This window comes from Cetorhinus maximus, chromosome 19 (assembly GCF_964194155.1).
Source record: "Cetorhinus maximus chromosome 19, sCetMax3.hap1.1, whole genome shotgun sequence".
Classification (NCBI taxonomy): Eukaryota; Metazoa; Chordata; class Chondrichthyes; order Lamniformes; family Cetorhinidae; genus Cetorhinus; species Cetorhinus maximus.
Genome location: NC_135897.1, coordinates 3790815 through 3811339, shown reverse-complemented (window position 1 = coordinate 3811339; position 20525 = coordinate 3790815).

Genomic DNA, 20525 nt, shown 5'->3' with positions numbered 1-20525 from the left:
GCCGGGCAAATGGTTGAGGTAGTTGCTGGTGAGCATTTTACTGATAGTGAGCACAACATGGTTTGTTTAAGTTTGTTTTGGTGAAAGAAATAGACTGGTGAAAAAAAATGTTTAGGTCCGGTGGAGAGTGGAATTTAGTAATATAAGGCAGGGTCTAGCCTAAGTAGTCGGGAAAGTCTGCAGACGAGCAGTTGTGTGCGTGTGTGTGTGTGTGTATGTGTGTTTGTGCGTGTGGTGGGGGTGGGGGGGCGGGGGTGGTGGTGGTGGTGGTGGTGCTCAAGATTACAGTCTCAACAGGTTTCCTCTAGGTTTTTAGCAAGGAAAAAATAGGCCAGAGAACCATGGTTGACCAGAGGTTTTCAGGTTACTATGAGAAGGACATGAGGGGTTTTGTGAAGTTACAAGGCAAGCAAATCAGCTGAAGCATTAACGAAGTACATAAGGTGCAGCGTGGAGCTTAAGGAAGCAATTTGGAGACCAACGAGGCGATATGAGAAAAGTCTGGCAGGTCAAAGCAGGGAAAATCCCAAGATATTCTCTAAGTATATCAGTGGGATGATATTAACCAGGGAATGAATAGGTTCCATAAGGGAGAAAAGGTGAAATCTATGGGTGGAGCCAGATGACACCACTGGAGTTTTGAATGAATACTTTACATAGTTTTTCACGCCAGAGAATGAGAATTAATTTATTTAACTCCGGGAAATAGACTGGGAGGTCCTTAAGCTAAGTGATATTTGGAGTGACAAGGAATTGGAGCTGTTGACAGGCTTATGAGAAGATAAGTCACCAGGCCCGGATGATGTATGCCACAGACAGCTATGGGAAACAAAGGAAGAGATCGCAGGGGGTCTGGTCGAAATTTTTAATTCAACTCTGACCGCAATGCTAGACGACTGGAGAACAGCTAATGTGGTGTGGCTGTTCAAGAAGGGTTGTAGATTTAATCAAGTATACAATAGACCAATGAATCTCACGGCAGTGGTAGCGCAACTATTGGAGAAAATTCTGACGAATAGAATCTACCTTCACTTTGAGAGGCAACGTTTGATCAGAGATATTCAGCAATGATTTGTCAGAGGGAGAAAGGCCTAACAAATGTGTTTGAATTTTTTGAGAAGGTGACCAGACGTATAGATGACCTCATCCATCTGCAGTTTATGTACTTTATATTGATTTTAGCAAATCCTTTGACAAAGTCCCACATGGCAGATTTATAAAGAAGGCAAATGCACTTAAGATAATTTGATAAGTAGGATACAAAATTGGTACATCTGTAGGAGGCAGAGGGTGTTGGCAAGTGGTTGCTTTAGTGACTGGAAGCCAGTGTCCAGTGGCCTCCAAGATGGATCTATGCATGGGTCCCCTTATATTTTTATTTTGAATAAATTACATAGATGAATAATTGGGAGATAGGATTAGTACATTTATGTATGAGACAAATATTGACCGGGTTTTTAAAGTGAGGTTGAGTGTCGTGGGCTATGGGAAGAAAGAGGCCAGATGGTCAAGTGGGCAGATAAGTGGCAGATGGAATTTAATCCTGAAAAGTGTGAGGTTATTCAATTTGGAAGGAGTAATTTGACAAGGAATAATTCAATGAACAACATGATACTAGGAAGTTCTGAGGAAGAAAGGGAATTTGGCCTCTGTGTCCATAGATCTCTGAAGGCGGAGGGGCATGTTAGTGGGGTGGTGAAAAAAGACATATGGGACAGTTGTCTCTATCAATAGAGGCATAGATTACAAAAGTAGGGAGGTCATGCTGGAGTTGTATAGAATCATGTTGAGGCCATAGCTGAAGTATTGTATGCCTTTCTGTTTTATATTTATAGGATAAATATAATATATATATAAAGGATAATTTGATTGCAATGGAGGGGGGAAGAGGACATTCACCAATATGTTCCCTGGGATGAAACATTTAAGTTATGAAGAGAGTTTGGAACGAAATGGTTTGCTTTCGTTAGAGCAGTGAAGACTGAGGGGCAACCTGATTGAGATGTCAAAGATTATGAGGGGCCTGAAAATTGTGGATATGGAGCAGCTGTTCCCCTTACTTGAAAGGTCTGTCACAAGAGGACACAAGTTCATTGTGGGAGGCAGTAAATTAAGGGGGCATGTGAGGAAAATTACTATTTACCCAGGTGGTGGTGACGGTCTGGAATGCACTGCCTAGGAGCGTGGTGGAGGCGTGTTGCCTCACATCCTTTAAAACGAACCTGGATGATAACTTGGCAGGAAATAATATTCAATGCTAGGGGTCAAGTATTGTAAATGGGATTAGCTAGGAAGATCAGTAGTTTCTCAGGTGTCGCTGCAGACTTGTTGGGCCGAAAGAACATTCATGCACTGTGTGACTCTCTGATTCTGATTCTGCGATTGTAATGCTGGTAGTGCACTGCATAATCAGCAGAATATGAGGAACTTTTGACGACTTTGGGTCTATACTCGATGGAGTTTAGAAGGATGACGGGGTTCTGACTGAAACTTACAGAATACTGAAAGGCCTGTATAGAGAGGACGTGGGGAAGATGTTCCCATTAGTTGGAGAGACTAGGGCCCGAGGGCACAGCCTCAGAGTAAAGCGAAAACCTTTTAGAACAGAGCTGAGGAGAAACTTATTTACCAAGAGAGTGGTGAATCTAAGGAATTCATTGCCACACAAGGCTGTGGAGGCCAGGTCATAGAGTGTTTTAAAGACAGACGTATATAGGGTATTGATTGGTAAGGGGATCAAATATTACGGGGAGAAGGCGGGAGAAAGGGGTTAACAAACTTATCAGCCATGATTGAATGGCGGAGCAGACTCGATGGGCCGAATGGCATAATTTCTGCTCCTACGGCTTATGGTCTTATGGTCGAATGTACACTGTTCCCTGCAACAGAGTATGCGAGCCCAACTGGCTCTTTTGCTTGCCCTGTGCCAGGGTTTGGGATACTTGCTCAGGTCTGGATAGAAAGGTCGAATATGCCAAAAGGTACCATTGGCATAGAAAGGAGGTTCGGCACTTGCAACATGAGGCGCAAGGCTTTAAAGCAAAAGCAAATTCTGAAACATAAAAAAAAAAAATCCCTTGATTATTGACTGAGCTGTATGCAAACTTGAACAGTGTAAATTCAATTAAATAGATGAACGTGCGGCACAAAAGCTGGTGTGAGAGAAGCTGGTGCCAGTTTTTGGGTCTATGGAAACATTTTTGCTGGATGTTTGTCTGTAACATTGAGACAGGCTTCACAGCACATGAGTTGGGTCCAATTTTTGTGGAGTCGTATAACTGGGGAAGCGGAGCCTGCTTTAACGAACATCATGGGATGAAGTGCTGACGCAGGAGCAGGTTGTCCAAATTAAAGGAAACTTGCAATGCAATGCATTATGATAGTAATAAAGATAATAATAATTTTAATGTGGCAGAAAGAGGCAATGATTGCAATCTTAAGATACTGGCAGAGTTTACAAGGACAGTAAAAATACTGAATTAAGGGCTCCGAGTCAGAATGTCCGTAACATCAACAATAAAACAGTGGAAGATGGCGAATGGAACCCCTCTTTTTAAGAAATAAGGGAGATAGAAATCAGTGAACTGCAGGCGTGTAACCGTCACGGCAGTAGCAGGGGAACTGCTTGAGTCCATTACAAAGGATGTGATGAGGGGGCATTTAAAAAATGCATGAATGGGCAGGGTCTACATAGATTTATGAAAAGGAAATCATATTTTACCAAGCTGCGGGAGCCATTTTTTTTTCTGAGGATGGAACTGGTAGAATAGGTAAGGGGTGGGGGGTCAGATGCAGCACCTAGAGATATGGCACATTTAAAATTTTAAAAAGCTTTTGATAAGTTCGGGCACAAGTGTTCAGTAAAAACGATTGGAGCGTTTGGGTTTCAGTTGAATGTACTGACATGGATTGAGAACTGGTTAACGGGCAGAAAACAGAGAGCAGGGATCAGTAGGTCAGTATGTTGTTGGCTGGGATTGACTACTGAGCACCGCAATTATCTTTGCTTGAGCCCCAACCATTCAAAATATTTATTTATTATTTGATTGTGTGGATTGAAAGCTATATTTCCAAGTTTGTTAATGACTAAAACTAATTGGAAATGTGAGTTGTGAGGAAGCAGCAAAGATGCATGCAGAATATTTGGCAGATGGAATACAGTGTGGGGAAATGTGAGATTATCCACTATGATATGAAAAAAGAATTGCCGAATATTTCTTAAATGGCAAGAGTCTGCTAAGTGTTGAACGTCAAAGTGAAATAGGATGCACATACAGTTACCGCGAGCTATAAAAAGGATTCATGGTATGTTGGCATTTATTACAAGATGAGTTGAGTGTAGAAGCAAAAGTGTTTGATTGCAATTGTACGGAGGCCTGATGAAGAATCGCTTGGAATAGTGCGGGCAATTATGGCCTCTGCACCTAGAGAAAGATGAAAAACTAATTATTGGGACAGAGGGATTTGCCTGTGTGGAAAGATAAAATAGACTGAAAGTTTAACTTCTGGCTCTACAGGGTAGGTGTAGGAAAGTTCTTCCTTCTGGCTGAGTGTTCTAGAGCCAGGCAACACAGCATCCGAAATGATGGCAGGCCATTTACGACTGAGTTGATGGGGAATACCGTCAGTCAGAGGGTGGCAACATTTCAGAACTTTATTGCCCCAGAATAATGTGGAAGTTGAGCTGTTAAGCATCTTCAATACTGAGATCAGTAAATTTCTCCAAGTTAAGATCATCATGGGTTATGCGGAAAATGCATGAAAATGGTGTTGAACTGGAGAATGCACAATGATCTCATTGAATGCTGGAATGGGCATGACGGGCTGAATGGCCTACTCCTGTCCGTGATCCTTACGTTATTAAATGATGGAGGTAGTAGTGGCCATTTTAATGAAGGGGAGATTATGTGGCTGTATGCCAGCTCTGGGTCAAATGAAGCATGACGTTTTCGAACAGAACAGACACCAGCCAGAGCGGGGAGTGGAGCAAGTGGAAAGGAAATGGATTTAGTGAGCGAAAATGAAGAAAATGTTTTCAATCTGCAAATTTCAAATGACATGAACAATACTACCTTGTCACATGATAGAAGAATAAATAATTGCATCAACAGACTTACCCGGGACACTAACAGTTGCTAGGATTCGATAGTAAACGCTTCAATAATCATAAGTATGTATTTGATCCACGATGGTAAAGATATCGAATCGTGTCCAAGATAGTGAAGGCCCTCTGGAATGCTCCTGTCCATTGTTGGAACGTCGCAATATAATGTTCTGAGATTTGGATCTATTGTTCTTACATTGAAATCTATCATAATGTAATTCGGATCCATTGCAGTAACAATCCAATCTCTGCTTCTTAGATTCGGATCCATTGTTGGAATATTTCAAACTATTATACAATGCTTATGATCACTTCTCTTCACCAATGTAGAGCCGCTTATCCCTGTTAGAGTCGGAGTTTATGCTCCCGCTGGCACTGTGGGAAAACGCACTGAACGTAGTCACTTATTCATAGATGAGTATTACCCCCGAGTGAAGCAATTAGGACCAATGGAGAATGACATTAATTAATGCAAATGAACAAAGAAGTTCAGTTAAACTATTTCAATACAATACTTATTCATCACAAATAATGTAGAATATTTAATCCGACTGGATGATGCATATGAGGTTCATTGAGGAACTACAATTGCCATAACACTTTCATTGCAACTAGTTTTCTATTCCCATGAAGTAAAAAAAATTACCTCGTCTAGATTGGATGAATTATGGTCTCTGAGGGAAGAAATCGTGGAAATGGCGGAGGCACTGACCGTAATATTTCAATCCCCCTTCCATACTGGAATGGCGTTAGAGGGTTAAACATCTTCCATCCCGTCTAAAACAGGAGAGCAGGATAAACCCAGGAAGTACAGAGCTGTCAGAGTAATATCTGTGAAAGTTTTGAACTGTTTATTCTGGGAACAAATTGCTCGAGGCCATCATGAAAGATCGCAATCTCTTACTTTGTGAGAAAAGGGGGTTTACAAATGACCAAAATCACTTTGCAGAACATTTATTGGCAAATCATTGCTGATGAAATGAATGTAGTTTTATCTTTTGTCTCAGGTGCGAGAGAGATGATGATGGATTTGGGCCTGATATTATGCACAGGAACATAGTCTGTTTAATTGTGTTTTTAATGGAGTTGTTACAGAAAAAAAAGATTTTTTGAAAACAAGCGGCGGAGATAGTGTGGATCGAACCTTAGCGAACACAGAGAGCAGAGGGAAATGCTGAAAGACGACAAGTATAGGGTTATAGAGTTATAGTGGTCTACAGCACAGAAAAATGTCCTTCAGCCCATTGAGTCCGCACCAGTCAAAATTGTACGTTAAACTTCTTTAATTGATTTAGCGGCACTAGGCCCATAGCCTTGCATGCCAAGGCATCGCCAGTGAAAATCCAAATACTTCTTAAATGTTATCAGATTTTCTGCCTCCACCACCCTTTCTGGAAATGAGTTCCAGATTCGCAACGCCCTGTGGATGAAAATAATCTTCCTCACATCCACTCTAAAACTCCTGCCCCTTAGGTTAACTCTATGACCACAGGTTATTGACCGCTGCACCAAGGGGAAGAGATGGCGGAAAATTACTCAGCAGGTCTGCCAGCATCTGTGGAGAGAAAGAAAGAGTACTGGCCGTCTATCTAGCTTCACCTATCCAACTCCAATTAAGCAGAATATAGAACAGAATATCCGACTAGGCACTTTACAGCCTTCCAGACTGAATTTTGTGTTCAACAACTTTAGATCTTGAACTCCCTCCTCCACCCCCATCCCCTTTTCCGTTTCTTCCCCCTGCCTTTTGTTTTTTTCCAATCATTTATACAGATTTTTCTTTTCCCACCTATTTCCATTATTTTTAAATCTATACCTTTTATCCCCTTTTAGAATTATTTCACCCCAGCCCCACCAGAGCTACCTGTACCTTACCTGTACTGCCATTCATTCTTAATCAGCACATTCTTTTAAATAATATCATCACCGGCAACACCTCTTTGTTCTTTTGTCTGTGACATCTTTGGATTATCTGCTCCTATCATTGCTTGCTTGACCCTACAACTACCCCCCCACCACCCCCCCGACTTCTCTACCCACAACAACCCCGCTACCCACCCTCCCCCCCACCCCCCACCCCGCCCCCAACACCTTAAACCAGCATGTATTTCACCCCTTTTCTATTTTTACTTAGTTCTGTTGAAGGGTCTTGAGGACTCGAAACGTCAACTTTGTTCTTCTCCGGCGATGCTGCCAGACCTGCTGAGTTTTTCTAGGTATTTCTGTTCTTGTTGAAGCAGAATATATTTTAACATATTACCTTTTATTTTTATTTCTGATATCCAGAGCTTTGTGTCGCTTTCCATTTCAACACACACCCCTGCTCCCATGCCCACATGTGCTTCGATAGCCTGCTGCAATGCTCCACTGAAGCTCAACCCGAACGGGAGGAAAAGCATTTCGTCTTCTGATTAGGTACTTTACAGCCTTCTGGGCTCCACGTTGAGTTAATCAAATTCAAATCATGAACTCTTTCCTCCATCCTCAGCCCTTTTTGATACCCTTCTTTCAAATAATAATAACACTATATAACACTATATATATGTATGTATATTGCCTCCAACTACCATTGGCCCTCTGTCTTGCTTCACCTATCCGACCTCCTTAAAGTGCCTATATTTCTCCAGATTTCAATTTATCTTTAGTTCTGATGAAGAACCATGCATTCTCGAAACCATAACTCTATTTTTATCTCCACAGATGCTGTCAGACCAGCTGATAATTTCAAGCAGCTTTTGTTTTTGTTTTCGCTAACTGAAGGGACGGCTGGACCATCCCCCAATGGACCTTCTCATCCAGGATACTTCACAGGGTCCTACAATCCATCGTGTGAACCCGTGCCTTGAATGTCATGCCCAAATGAATTACCTCACGATTCTGGGGATTAAAATTAATTTACCACTGATTAGCCCACCTGACCAGCCCGTCTGCATCCTGCTGTAATCTAAGCGAGTGCTCCTCATAATTTACAACATCCCAATGTTGTTTCATCCGCAAGCTTACTGATCGTCACTGCTACATTCAAGAGTAAGTCGTTTAGATATTAAAGAAACGGCAAGGGATCCATAAAGTTCCTTGTGGAACACCACTAGAAACAAGCATTCAGTCGCAAAAATATCTCTGGATAATTACCCGCTGCTCCCTGAAATTCAGCCAATTCCGGATCCAGTTTCTAAAATTCTTTGGATCCCATTGGCTCTCAGCTTTTTTATCAGTCTCCAATGAGGGACCTTTTCAAAAACATTTCTTAAGACCAAGTGCACTTCGTCATATACAGCGCCCTCCTCTGCACACCACGAATAATTAAATCAAATTGGTAAAACAGGACCACACCTTAAAAAAGCTTTCTGATGGTCCTTGATTAATCCCTGCCTCTACAAGTATAGATTAAATTTCCCCTCAGAATTCCTTCCAATATCATCTCCACCACTGAGTTAAGGCTGATTGGCCTGTAGCTCCCTCGTCTATCACTTCCTCCCTTCTTGAATAATAGTACCATGTTGGCTGCCGTCCAGACATCTGTCGCCTTCCCTGTAGGCAGATAGATATTGTAATTAATACCGGCGCACGTGCATTCTTCTCCCTTGCCTCCCTCTGCAGACTCGGATACGTTTCATTCTGGCCTGGAGATTTGACTACTTATAATCCCACCAGACCGCTGAGAACCTCTTCCCTTTCTATGCTAATTCCTTTAATTATATGATAGCCCATCCGTCTCATTTCCTTAACCATGTCGCTCCTCTCACTTGTGAACACAAACAGAAAGCATTCATTTAGACCCGGTCTGTATTTTCCGGCCACACACAAACAAATACCTCTATAGTCGTTAACAAACTCTACTCTTTCTCTCGTTATACTCTTAATCTTATTGTACTTGTGAAATAACTTTGAATTTTCCATTATTTTAACTGACAATGTTTCTATTTCTTGCCCCCTTTTTGCTCTACTAATTTCTTCTTGAAGTCCCCCCCTCCACATTTTATGCCCCCCTAGGCCTTCCTTTGTTTTGAGCCCTCGTTAGCCGCAATGAGCCTCCGTTTTTATCTTTACCCAATCCTGTATATTCATCATAACCGTTCCTTTATCTGTACTGGAATATGTTGGCCCTGTAATATACATATTTCTTTCTTGAATGAATCCCAAAACGAGTAAATTTACGTAAAATTTGCAGGTCCCAATCCATTCTGCCCAAATCATATTTGATCATCTTAAAAACGACCTTCGCCATATTTTGAACTCTGACTTCTGACCCATTGTTGTACATAACGACTTTGAGTCAAACTGAGTGATGATCACTATATGCAAAATGTTCCCGCACTGATACCATTACCACTTGCCAGCTTCATTCATTATAAATAAGTCCTGGTTCCTCCAACTCACCTCTCTTGCAGGACCTTCTACGTGCTTGATAATATTATTTCTTGGATACATATTAAGAATTCTCCTTCCTCTAAACCTATCGCTATCTGACTAACCCAGGAATTTGAAATCCCTCACCATGACTACCCAATTATGTTTACATTACTCTGAAAGGTGCCTAAACGTCAGCTCGTCTATATCTCTCATGGCTGTTTTATTCTATCTTACTGTCTGATGGTATACTTGCAGCAATGTGAATGTTCCTTTTTTGCCTTTAGGTTCTAATCATTTGTCATCATTTAAGGAGCATTGTAAAATGTGATCACTTCTTGCTGCTGGAATTGATTCTATGAGCAATATTGCAACAGCCTCTCCTCTTTTCTTCCTTCACTGTCTCGCCTGTTTACGCACACCTGTTTATTCGGGCTGGAGGACATTTTAAATTGATATTCCTTTCAAATCGGCATTTGGAACACTGTTATATATGATGCACATAACTATTTTTTAAATTTCTATTTTAAGAAGAAAACTTTCAGATAACAGCAACTTGTAAACGTAAACAGTGAGGAGGACAATGAGAAACTTTAAGAAGATGTGCACAGGTTCAAAAAATATAGATGCAAGGGACAAGGGAAATTTAATTCAGGGATGTGTGAAGGGCAATCTTGGATCAAGAATGAGGAGCTACCACATAAACTAATTGTTGCAATTTTTTTAAAAAGGTTGCAAATTTCCCTGACCGCTGTCCTCGGGCTTGATTGGTTGTGTGAGGGGACAGTTCATCGAGAAGGCTACACACATCTGTTTCATGACGTGGGGAAAAGAGTTCTCAATCTTGTGCTATGACCGTCAATGATGGGCACCGTTTCCGTTCAACGTCCGGTGGCTCACAAAGACATTTCAATTTTATTATAAGACCAGCCTGCCACAACCAATTCCACGCCTTATAATTAAGTGTGTGTTTAGCAACAGCATACATAGGGCGTGCACTTGGCCTGCTGTGCTTTGATGGAAACTTGGAGGTGAGTAAGACCGCAAGGCCATAAGACGAAGGAGCAGAAATAAGCCATTCGGCCCATCGAATCTGCTCTGCCATTCAATGAGTTCATGGCTGATGTAATAAACCTCAAGTCCGTTTTCCTTACTCTTCCCCCTAACCGCAATTCCATTTATTATTAAACAATTTCCCCATATCAGCCAGGAATATAATTAACGACCCAGCCGAACAGCCCTCTGCTTTAAATAATTCCACAGATTAACTACCCTCTGAGGGAAGAGATCTCTTTCTTAAATGGCCGAACCCTTACTCTGAGTATGCCTTTTGTTTGTAGGCTCTCCCAAAAAGGGAAACAATCCCCCAGAATCAAACCTGTCAATCCGCCAAAAAATCTTACCTGCTTTAATAAGGACGATTCCTTTTCTCCAGACTCAAATGCACACAGGCCTAATGTCCACAGACTCACCTGAGAAGAAAATCTATCCAAACCCGGGGTTAAGCCAGCCACCCTTACAGTGAATGCTGCACACGGCAGTATATGTTTCCTTTGATAAGGGTAGCAAAACAGTTAACGGAAATCCACATGTGGTAGAACTAGGGGCATGAATATTTATTTTTTTAATGAGGCTTACCTGTTGTTTATAATTCATTCGTTTTTGAATTAAAGGCCAACATTCCACTTTCTCGCCCTATTTACCGCTGAACTTTTGTGCAGGGTTTCTTGTAATGATGCAGATGGAACGCCAAGTCCCTCTGTGCTCTACCTTTCTACAGTCTTTCTACATTTACATCATAATCAGCTGATCTACTCTTCCTGCTAAAGTGCTTAATCTCATATTGTTCAACATTGTGTTCGATCCGCCAAAATTTTGCACATTGACTTACGATGTCTATATCCCTCCGCAGACTCATTGTGTCAATATATTGTCAGATTAAGGGGGCGCTCATTTTCAAACGAGGTGAGGACGAATTTCATCTCAAAGCCTGCTCAGCCTTTGGAATTCTTTAGCACAGTGTTCCGTGGATGGGCCATTAAGTATATTGAAGGCAGAAATCGACATACTTTTGTTCAATAAGGGTATCAAGGATTATGGGGAAAAGAAAGGCATGTGTATTTGATCGCAATTATGTCAGCCATGGCATCTTTGAATAGCGCAGCAGACTCCCTAGGAGGAATGGCCTACATCTGCTCGTACGTCTAATGGTCTTATAGTCACCACCTGCGTTCCCACTTTTCCTTGTGTCATTTGCACATTTGGCAATAGTGCATTCACATCCCTCATCTAACTCATTACTAAATATTGCAAACAATTCTTGCCCCAACCAAAGATCTTTGTGGCATTCCAAAAGTTGCAGTATGCCATCCTGAAAGTGCCCTCCTGATCCCAACACTCTGTGTTTTATTAATTATGCAGTCCTCTACCAATGCCAATATACTACCCCCAATAACATGAGGCACCATATTATTATTCAGACTTATGAGGAGTGTCTTTTCGGACACCTTTTGAAATTCCAAATACTTGTCATCTGCAGGTTCCTCTTTACCTGTCATGCTCTTTTCATCCTTAAATATTTTTTAAGCATTTGTCAGGAATCATTTACCGATCATGAAGCAGTGCTAGGTCTGCTTGTTTAGATTTTCTGCAATGCTCAGTTGCATTGAAAAACACTCACAGGGTCGTCGATTGGTATTTAAAGGTGAGGTGTGTAGTGGGACAGGGTGTGGAAGGCTTTCCAGCTTGAGTCGAGTAGTTGAATGAGAAGAGCAGACCTGTGGTGGGGGGAGGGATGCCCTGCCTTTCGCCCGAGTTGTTAAGGGACAAAGACTGCATAACATTTAATGGCAGAGCAATAGTATGTGCAGGTTGCTGCACGGGGTGGGGGTGGGGGGTGGGGGGGTGGGGGTGGGTGTTGCGGTTTTGGCGGGGTACGTTATTCATTAATGAATACTTCTATAAAGTAAAAATCCTCGGGCAACTGCGGTACAATAAGTAAAGCCTCAGCGGACTGCCTAACATTAGAAATACTGAGCACTGAGTAAAATAAACTTGCTAATACTGGCCTTGAAGCTCACAGTTCCTTATAATGCCATTATCTCCTGCTGAGCCAGCCTCCCTCATGATGCAACATTACAGTGCGGTTTAGGCGAAGGCCTGCCTCAGAGCAGAGCGCATAGCATGCAGCCCAATGAGCGAAACTGCCACCAATCTGCCTGCTGAAGTTTGGTGGAAGTGAATCGGGTTTCTGGCAGCCACAAAGCGCAATGAACTTGAGCATTCGAGTGGTGGCCAGCTCCCTCCAGGATGCATTAAGGCGCCTTCTGTCCAAGCAAATATATTTTATTAGAACTCGAAAACCAACCCAAGCTTCTCTATTTTTCGAGATGCAGGGGGAGTACATCAAGAGTGTGGAAATGTTTTGAATTGACGCAACGTCTCGTTGCTTTCAGTGTGTGAAGATGATGCATGAGAAAGCGACGGGTGTGCCTGTTTGGCCAGAGGGATGATGAGCGCCCTCAAGAAGAAATGATTTTCACAACCCAATATAGAATTACCGAGCCATCCCTGTCCGACACCTAGCTAGGTCTATATTTCTCCAAGTTACTGAGAGCCTGTTTTGCTGAACACAAAACATGTCCGGCGAACTGTCAAGTCACATCTGCCACCTGTTCCAGGATTTGACAAAACAGGTGCCTGGATTGCATCATGTTCCTGTGACTAGGGAAGTGACCGTGGCACACAATTATTATATCAAACACTCCTTTCAGGAATTCACAGGTGACTTCAGAGGGTTTTTGCTAGACTCCACCTACAAATGCATCGATTAACAGATGCCATTGCTGCAAACGCAAACATAAATATCCATTTCACCCGCGACCAGGAATGCCAGGATGCAAGAGCACAGGGATCTGTCCAGATCTCAGTTTTCACACAGTTGCAGGTTACGATGGACTGTATTCACCTGGCGTTCAGATCTCTGTCACAAAACTCGGTCAACGATGTCAAAAGCAAGGGATACCATTTATGAATGTTCAGCAGTTATGCCTGCAGCTCAAACGCATCTAGTAGCTTGCACATGTTTCCTGGTACTGTCCATGATGCCTGCATTCTCACACATGCACTAACATTCTCCGTCGGTCAGTCTCTTGACGTCTTCCATGACACACCGAGGTTGCAGGGATTGCCCCTCAGGGACAAGTGCTACCCACACAGTGCTTTACTAGTGACACCCGTGCAGTTGGCTCAGACTGCACCAAGCAAAGCTTTAATAAAGCTCATGTTGCAATTCGATACTTGGCGGTAGGAAACCATCGAGATGATGTACATTGAGGTCCCGGTGCCTGACATGGTTTGGTGGAGCACTGCAAAACAGGCCCCAGAAGGTGTCACGCATTGTCGTCGCCGGCTGCAGCCTTTGCAGCCTGGCGTTGCTGCGGGGGGATCAGATGGCTTAGTTGGAGCTGGAGGACTCCTCTGTTGAGGAGGGTGAAAACAATGATGAGGGTGAAGAGTCCCCGTAAGAAGACGACAATGGAAATGAATCAATTGCACAGGCCGTACGAGGATGGCGCACCTGGGAGTCACTTATATTTCCAGTATTTACGGAATATGAGGGATAGGTGCAGTAAAGAGAAACCAGAGACTCTCCCACTGCATCAGTGAACAAATGATTCCAATCTGGGTTATGGTAGCACACCTACCTTCTGTGATAATGTTCCATCATCGAAGCCAGGGAGTCAACAATAACCATTCGACTCCAGGCGGTAATAATGGCATTAAGTGTGGACACTCCATAGAAATCACAATACCTCTGTGATTGACTGCCTGCTGTCTTGCCGAGTGCAGCTCGCCTTTGTAAAATGATCACGGTCATTTCATGGAGGTGCAGCCATGAAACTTAAAACACACCTGATCATTGTCCATCCTTCAGCACCTGACCCCTTCAGCAGCAGAGCGTAAGTGGTAAAAGGTGCTGACGTGATGGGGGCCACCCACACCATAATTAGGCTGTTTGGGCACAGAGAGGCTGACAGGAACATGTGAAAACGACATTTCGGCATTAATGGCCATCTCCATAGAGGTGCAGGCATCAGGAATGTTACTACTTTGTGTGAAGCTGTTCCATAACTTTGGTTCGAAACACAGGGTAGAGGCCTTGGCCTATCACACTTGCCCTTACAATGTGCAGAAGAAAGATTATGCATCTGAGTAAAAAGAACACTGTTCATCAGATCAGGAATCCATCGACATGGAGAAATTGAAGGAAGTTTATTTACATTGTTAAGGCACGTGTGCTTAACAACCGTCAAACCACATCTTCTTAAACTTACTAAACCTGCCGGTACATCTTGATGTTTCCCAGATAACCATAGAGAAGCTGGAGCTAACATAGTGACTGATTGTCCCTGTATGTGGTGGACTTTGGCGGCGTCCTCTGGAGGACCAAGACTTGGATGGCCATGGATGGCGTTCAGGGTCCTGCTGCGTGTCAGTCCCACTCTTCTCTGTGTGTGGACCAGGAATGTCGGAGGTGAGATGAAGGCTGGAGTCATATGAGGTGAGAGTTTGTGCCCTTGGCATCAAGGAAGGAAATGACTGCGCATAGTATCAAGGAGCCTCAGCACAACCAAAGTTAATGGAAATCAGGAGGAAAATCCTCCATCATTTGCAGTCATGCATAGCACTAGGGAAGATGATTTTGGTTGTTGGAGGTCAGTCATCTCAGCAGGAATTCCTCAGGGTATTGCCCTCAACCAACTATCTTCAGCTGCTTCATCAATGGCCTTCCATTCAACATAATGTCAGAGTTTGGGAAGCTCGCTCATGATTTCATGATGTCCAGCACCATTTGCCACTCAACAGAAATAAAATGCAGCAACACCAGGTCAATATGGAATTTTAGAGTGACAGGTGACAAATAACATTCGGGCCACACAAGTGTCAGGAATTGACCATCTTCAACAAGAACGGGTACAACCATTGCTCCCTGGTCTTAAATGGAATTACCACTATTTAATATCCTAGTATCAATGCCTTGATGTTACCACTGAACAGAAAGTGTCTTGGGCTTGCCGTATTAACACTGTGGCAACTAGAGCTCGTATGAGGCTAGAAACTGTCTCATGAGTACCCCACTTGCTGAATCCCGAGAGCCTATCCACCAACAATACGGCAATAGTCAGGAGTGTTGTGGAATACTACGCAGAGGGCTGGATGAGCGCACCTCCCACCACTCTAAAGAAGCTTGACACCAGCCCGGACATAGTTTCACTTGAATAGCATTCACAATCATTCAGTCATCCCATCGCTGAAGCACAGTAACAAAAGGGTGCACGATCGGCATGATGAAATGCAACAACTGACCAGGCTCTTCTAAATCCACGGCCACTACCAGATGGAAGGAAAAGGGCAGCAGACAGAAAATCCCCACCATGTCACTGACCATCATGACTTGGAGAGATAAGGGCAGTTCCTTCACTGATGCTAGGACAAGCACCTGGTACTGCTTCTCTAACAGCGCTGTTGATGTGCCTACACTACACCGGCTGCAGCAGTTCCAGAAGGCAGCTCAGCTCGACTTTCTCAAGGATAAATAAGGATGGGAAATGAATGCCGGCCCAGCCTGTGAAGCTTACATCCTGTGAGTCAACAATAAGAAAAATGATGGGCTGGAAACTACCGGAGTCTTATGAGTTGTTGCCGCAATGGGGTACAAGTACTGATCGTCCTCACTATGGGTGCATCAGGGCCTCTGGAAGATTCATTTTGGATGAGTGTATGCTGGAGTGAGATCGAACCGCACCGAACCCCTCCCGAATGCACACTGCTGGAGATTAACTAGGGTTCATGAATGCTGATCAGACCATGCAGTCCTAAAGGAACAATGTCTTGGAAGATGGTCTCCTTGTTAGACATTATTCCACTTTCATTGACCTCTCCGTGTGGGCATGCCAGCCTGATTAGTTTAGACTAAATGCGGACAGACTCTTCCATCCTCCATGCCATCTGAGGATTGCAGTGGGCATAACTCCCTGATGTTTCCGAACTTTGCTTTGGAGCTCCATCCACTCAGGTTCGACTAAGTACAGTAGACCATCCTCTAACTTTTACTCGCAAGATGTCTGGCCTCCAGCAGTTCTCCGAGTGCCGGTGACCTGGGAAGTTCCTTTCCCCGCCTGCTTTGGATCAAACAATGTGATGTGCTCACAAGATTACGACCGCAAGGCTTCATAGAACTCCTTCTCAGCGAGTTGTGCGCCGTTGCTGTGGGGAAGCGCCTGGATAGTTCTATGACTAGCCATCTATGAGGATCACTTCAAATGCCACTCCACATGATTCCTCGGTGCTTGATTGTTGTCACTAGTCCATGTAATCCATTATTTGTTTTGTTTTTTTCCAAAATGAGCCGGCGGAAGCAAGGAGAGATAATTAGAGATTTGAATAGGCCTGTCAAACAGGCACATTACTTACAGTATGGTTGTTTGATGGATTTTGCACTACCTGTTCGTCACTTGGTAGTGCAGGGCAAACCTTACCTTCAGCAATGCAATTGTTCAGATTCTCGGCAGCCATTTGGTTGATTCAATGTTGAAAATCCATGAAGACCTTGACTTTTGACATTCCTCCTCAAATCTGTAATCTCAATCTCCGGTTGTTTGCCAACTTGTCCTACTTGAATCCACAGAGAGAAATTGTAAGCTGGACGCATGAGAGGTCTTTTGATAAGTGTCCTTGGCATCTACGGGTGTTGACTAGTTCCATGAAGGGGATAAGGACAGTGACGGTGTGTGTGAGAAAGTGAATGATGATGTGCCCTGAACTGATAGGGAGATTGGTCTCTTTAAATGTGAGATGACTTTACGTGCATGAGTTGAGAGTGATGAAAATAGTGAGTGTTCCTGGCGCAACGGAGGGTATCAATGTGGGTTTCTGTCCTCTTTTTGTGGGCTTCTGCGCGGGCAACCGCCTCCACCGCCTCTCAAGTCAAATTGGAGTTGGTCCTCTTCATCCTACACCCAGGACGGGGATCAAGGATAACAGGGCATGCATCAACTGCTTCCAAAAGGAACTCTAGGGATGCTAAAATAAATCAGGGGGATGCAGCCCTCGTACATTTTGTGGCCACGTCTTCTGAGCAGCAGTCCTGGGCTGGAAGCTCAGAGGGGTTTACATGTGGCTGCACTTTAAATATGGTATGCAGCATGATTGAGCAGCGAGGTGACAGAACGGCAGGCTAATGGGAGGCTGCCCTCCATGGATAGAGACTTTAGCAAGAAAGCATAATTAAAAAGTGGGAATAGGTCAGTAGGGTGTGAAGAGCTGCCATTGCAGACTTTAGGTTTTACGTCATTTTTTCTCTCCAATAGCATAAATTCTTAGATTCCACCCAGGGAGTTCATATATTGTTTTGCAAATAGTTTATTGGAACAGCAGATTCTGGATCCATACCGAGAGCAGGCTAATCGAGACCTGGAATGGGGCAACAAGATAGGATTAACGGATAACCTCATAGTGAAACCAAACTTACGTAGCATGCGATCATTAAATTCTATGGATTTTACATACATTTTGAGGAAGAAACAATTGCTTCCAAGGCGAGTATTTTAAATTGAAATATCGGTACGATAAATGGCATGAAAACAGAGCTAGCGAAAGGAAACTGACAAAGGAGGTTAAGGGATAGGTCAGTAGATGTTCAGCGAAGGCGCTTAAGAGGATATTTCAGAATTCAAAGAATATATACAATCCAATGAGAACTGTAATTTACAAGCGGAAGGCCCAGCATCCCTTGACGACGAAAAATAATTAGAGACACCATCATACGGAAAGAAAAAAAAAACGTCAAATTGCATAAAGACCTGTGGCCGGTCAGAAGATTGGCAAGTTTATAAACAAAAGCAAAAAATGACACAATTATTAATAATAGGGGAAAATTAGGATACGAAAGAATGCTAGCTGAAAATATAAAGGCAGATTCCCAAAAAATATAGACATTTAATTAAGAAAAATGTTAACAAAATGAGCCTTGGTGCGATTACAAAGTGCGTCTGGATAAGTGATAATGGAAAGCTGAGTAACGACTACTGAATTAAGCAGTTACTCTGCATCGAGTTTCAATATTCAGAATACATGCATCATCCTAGAATTAACATTAACTTAGGAACAGGGAAGAAGGGAGGAATTCTGGAAAATTACAGTTACCAGCAGAGTGGTATTGAGCAAATTGTTGGAGCTACGGGCTGGCAAACCCCAGTTCCAGGTGGTCTCCACCCTTTGATCATGATATATGTGGCTAGCGTGAACCGTTAGACAGCTGATTTAAATCTCCAAGACTCGCCACATTCGTTAAGCTTCCATTGCACTGGAAAATAATAGAAGTAACTGCTTTAATGAATAAGCGTGGAAGAAAGAATGAAAGAAAATACAGTTCATTTAGACTATCATCAATCACAGGGAATTTGTCAGAAGCTATTATTAAAGAGGTTAGATCACGGCACTTAGTTTAATTCAGTGCAATAAGTGTGACTCAACAGGGTTGTTATAATGGGAAATCATGTTTAACCAAATTATTTGAGTTATTTGATGTAGCCACATTTGGATAAATGAGAATCAGTGGATGTGCACTACTCATATTTCCAGATGGCATTTGTTATGGTGCCTGTTCAAACATAATTGCAGAAAATAAACGCTCAGAATGTAGTTGTTCATAAAGTGGCATGGATAAAAGACTAGCTGGCAGTAGAGTGTTGGCATAACTGGGTATTTTCTATATGGCAGGGTGCGATGAGTGTTCTGCCACAATCTCCTTTACCAAACCTGTTGCCTTTGAATGTTCCAGTCCTTTGGAAAGCTCCCGCACACCCATAGTATTTGCAGATCATCTGACTTTGAATGGGCTCAGGAAACCGTTCTCATACGATGGAGATTTTCTGCTCAGGACGCATTTGAGTTGGAGAGTTTTCTTGTAAGGGGCGAGGTTGGAATTGTTCTCTGTTGGAAAACTCTCTGCGAGTCATTCCCTCTCAACTTAGTTGCTGCTTCCCACCTCCTGGAGCTGGGGCGCACTGGCCTCTTTTAGTTGTCGTTGAAGTTGGAGTGCGCTGGTCTCTTTGTTGAATCCAATGCTCTGGAGCTCGGGTCCCTCCTCCATCGGCTCCCTAGAGTATTGCCGCAATTTCTGTAGATGCCAAACTTGCCCTTATCCGTCTGAACAGCAGCACACCGTTTCAAACGTGTCAAATGAGTGACAGCACTTGCAATTTGTCCAGGTAGTCTCATGATCCCATCTTAGCCTTTTCTTACTTTTGGCCTTCTATAGAGGCTGCCACTCCCCCAGTTCATCGCCTGCTGGTACCTCTTCTATTGATTTGTTCTATTGAGCTGTGGGAGGTTAAGTGGGTGGTGCAATTGTTTGGCCGTCTGCTGCCTCAATGTTTCCCTTCCTCTTGTATTTCTCTGTGCCCCCCGTTGTCCAATTGCGCTCACTGGACGCCTTGCTGATGGAGGTTTGCTAACCTCCTTGGCGCTCCTAACACCGCTTCACGCTGTTTGCTCACCTTTATTTTGGGCCGTCTGTGTATAAGTGAGGCAACGTTTGGGCCTGGACTTGTTGAAGTGACATGCGTCCGAACACAGTTTACAGCACTTATTCTTTCCGCATCCCTTCATTTAGTCATGGTCCTCTTTGCAATTCTAGCAGAGGATGTCCTGCAGTTGCCGCATTTTTGACATAAGTTGGGCTGCCCGGTGTATATTAGGCAGCTGCGGCGTCCCCAGATAGGGACGCTGGAAGGAGGTGAAGGATTGCTTCCTTCAATTTCACATTGACAGACATCATGAGGAGACGTTTGCTGGTACAAACCCCGAAGAGTACATGACCTTGCTGCAATTCCCAAATTTGTCGGCGTACCTGGCGAGGAATTTGAGCACATCAGCGATGGGGAAATGGTTATTATACAAGTGCACAGTCACCGACAATGTCGCGCTGTGACGGCAGAGAAAAGTGCGGCTTCTAAGGGAACATATTTATCTGTGGATGGTTTCTGTTCGTCTTGAGCATATTCAG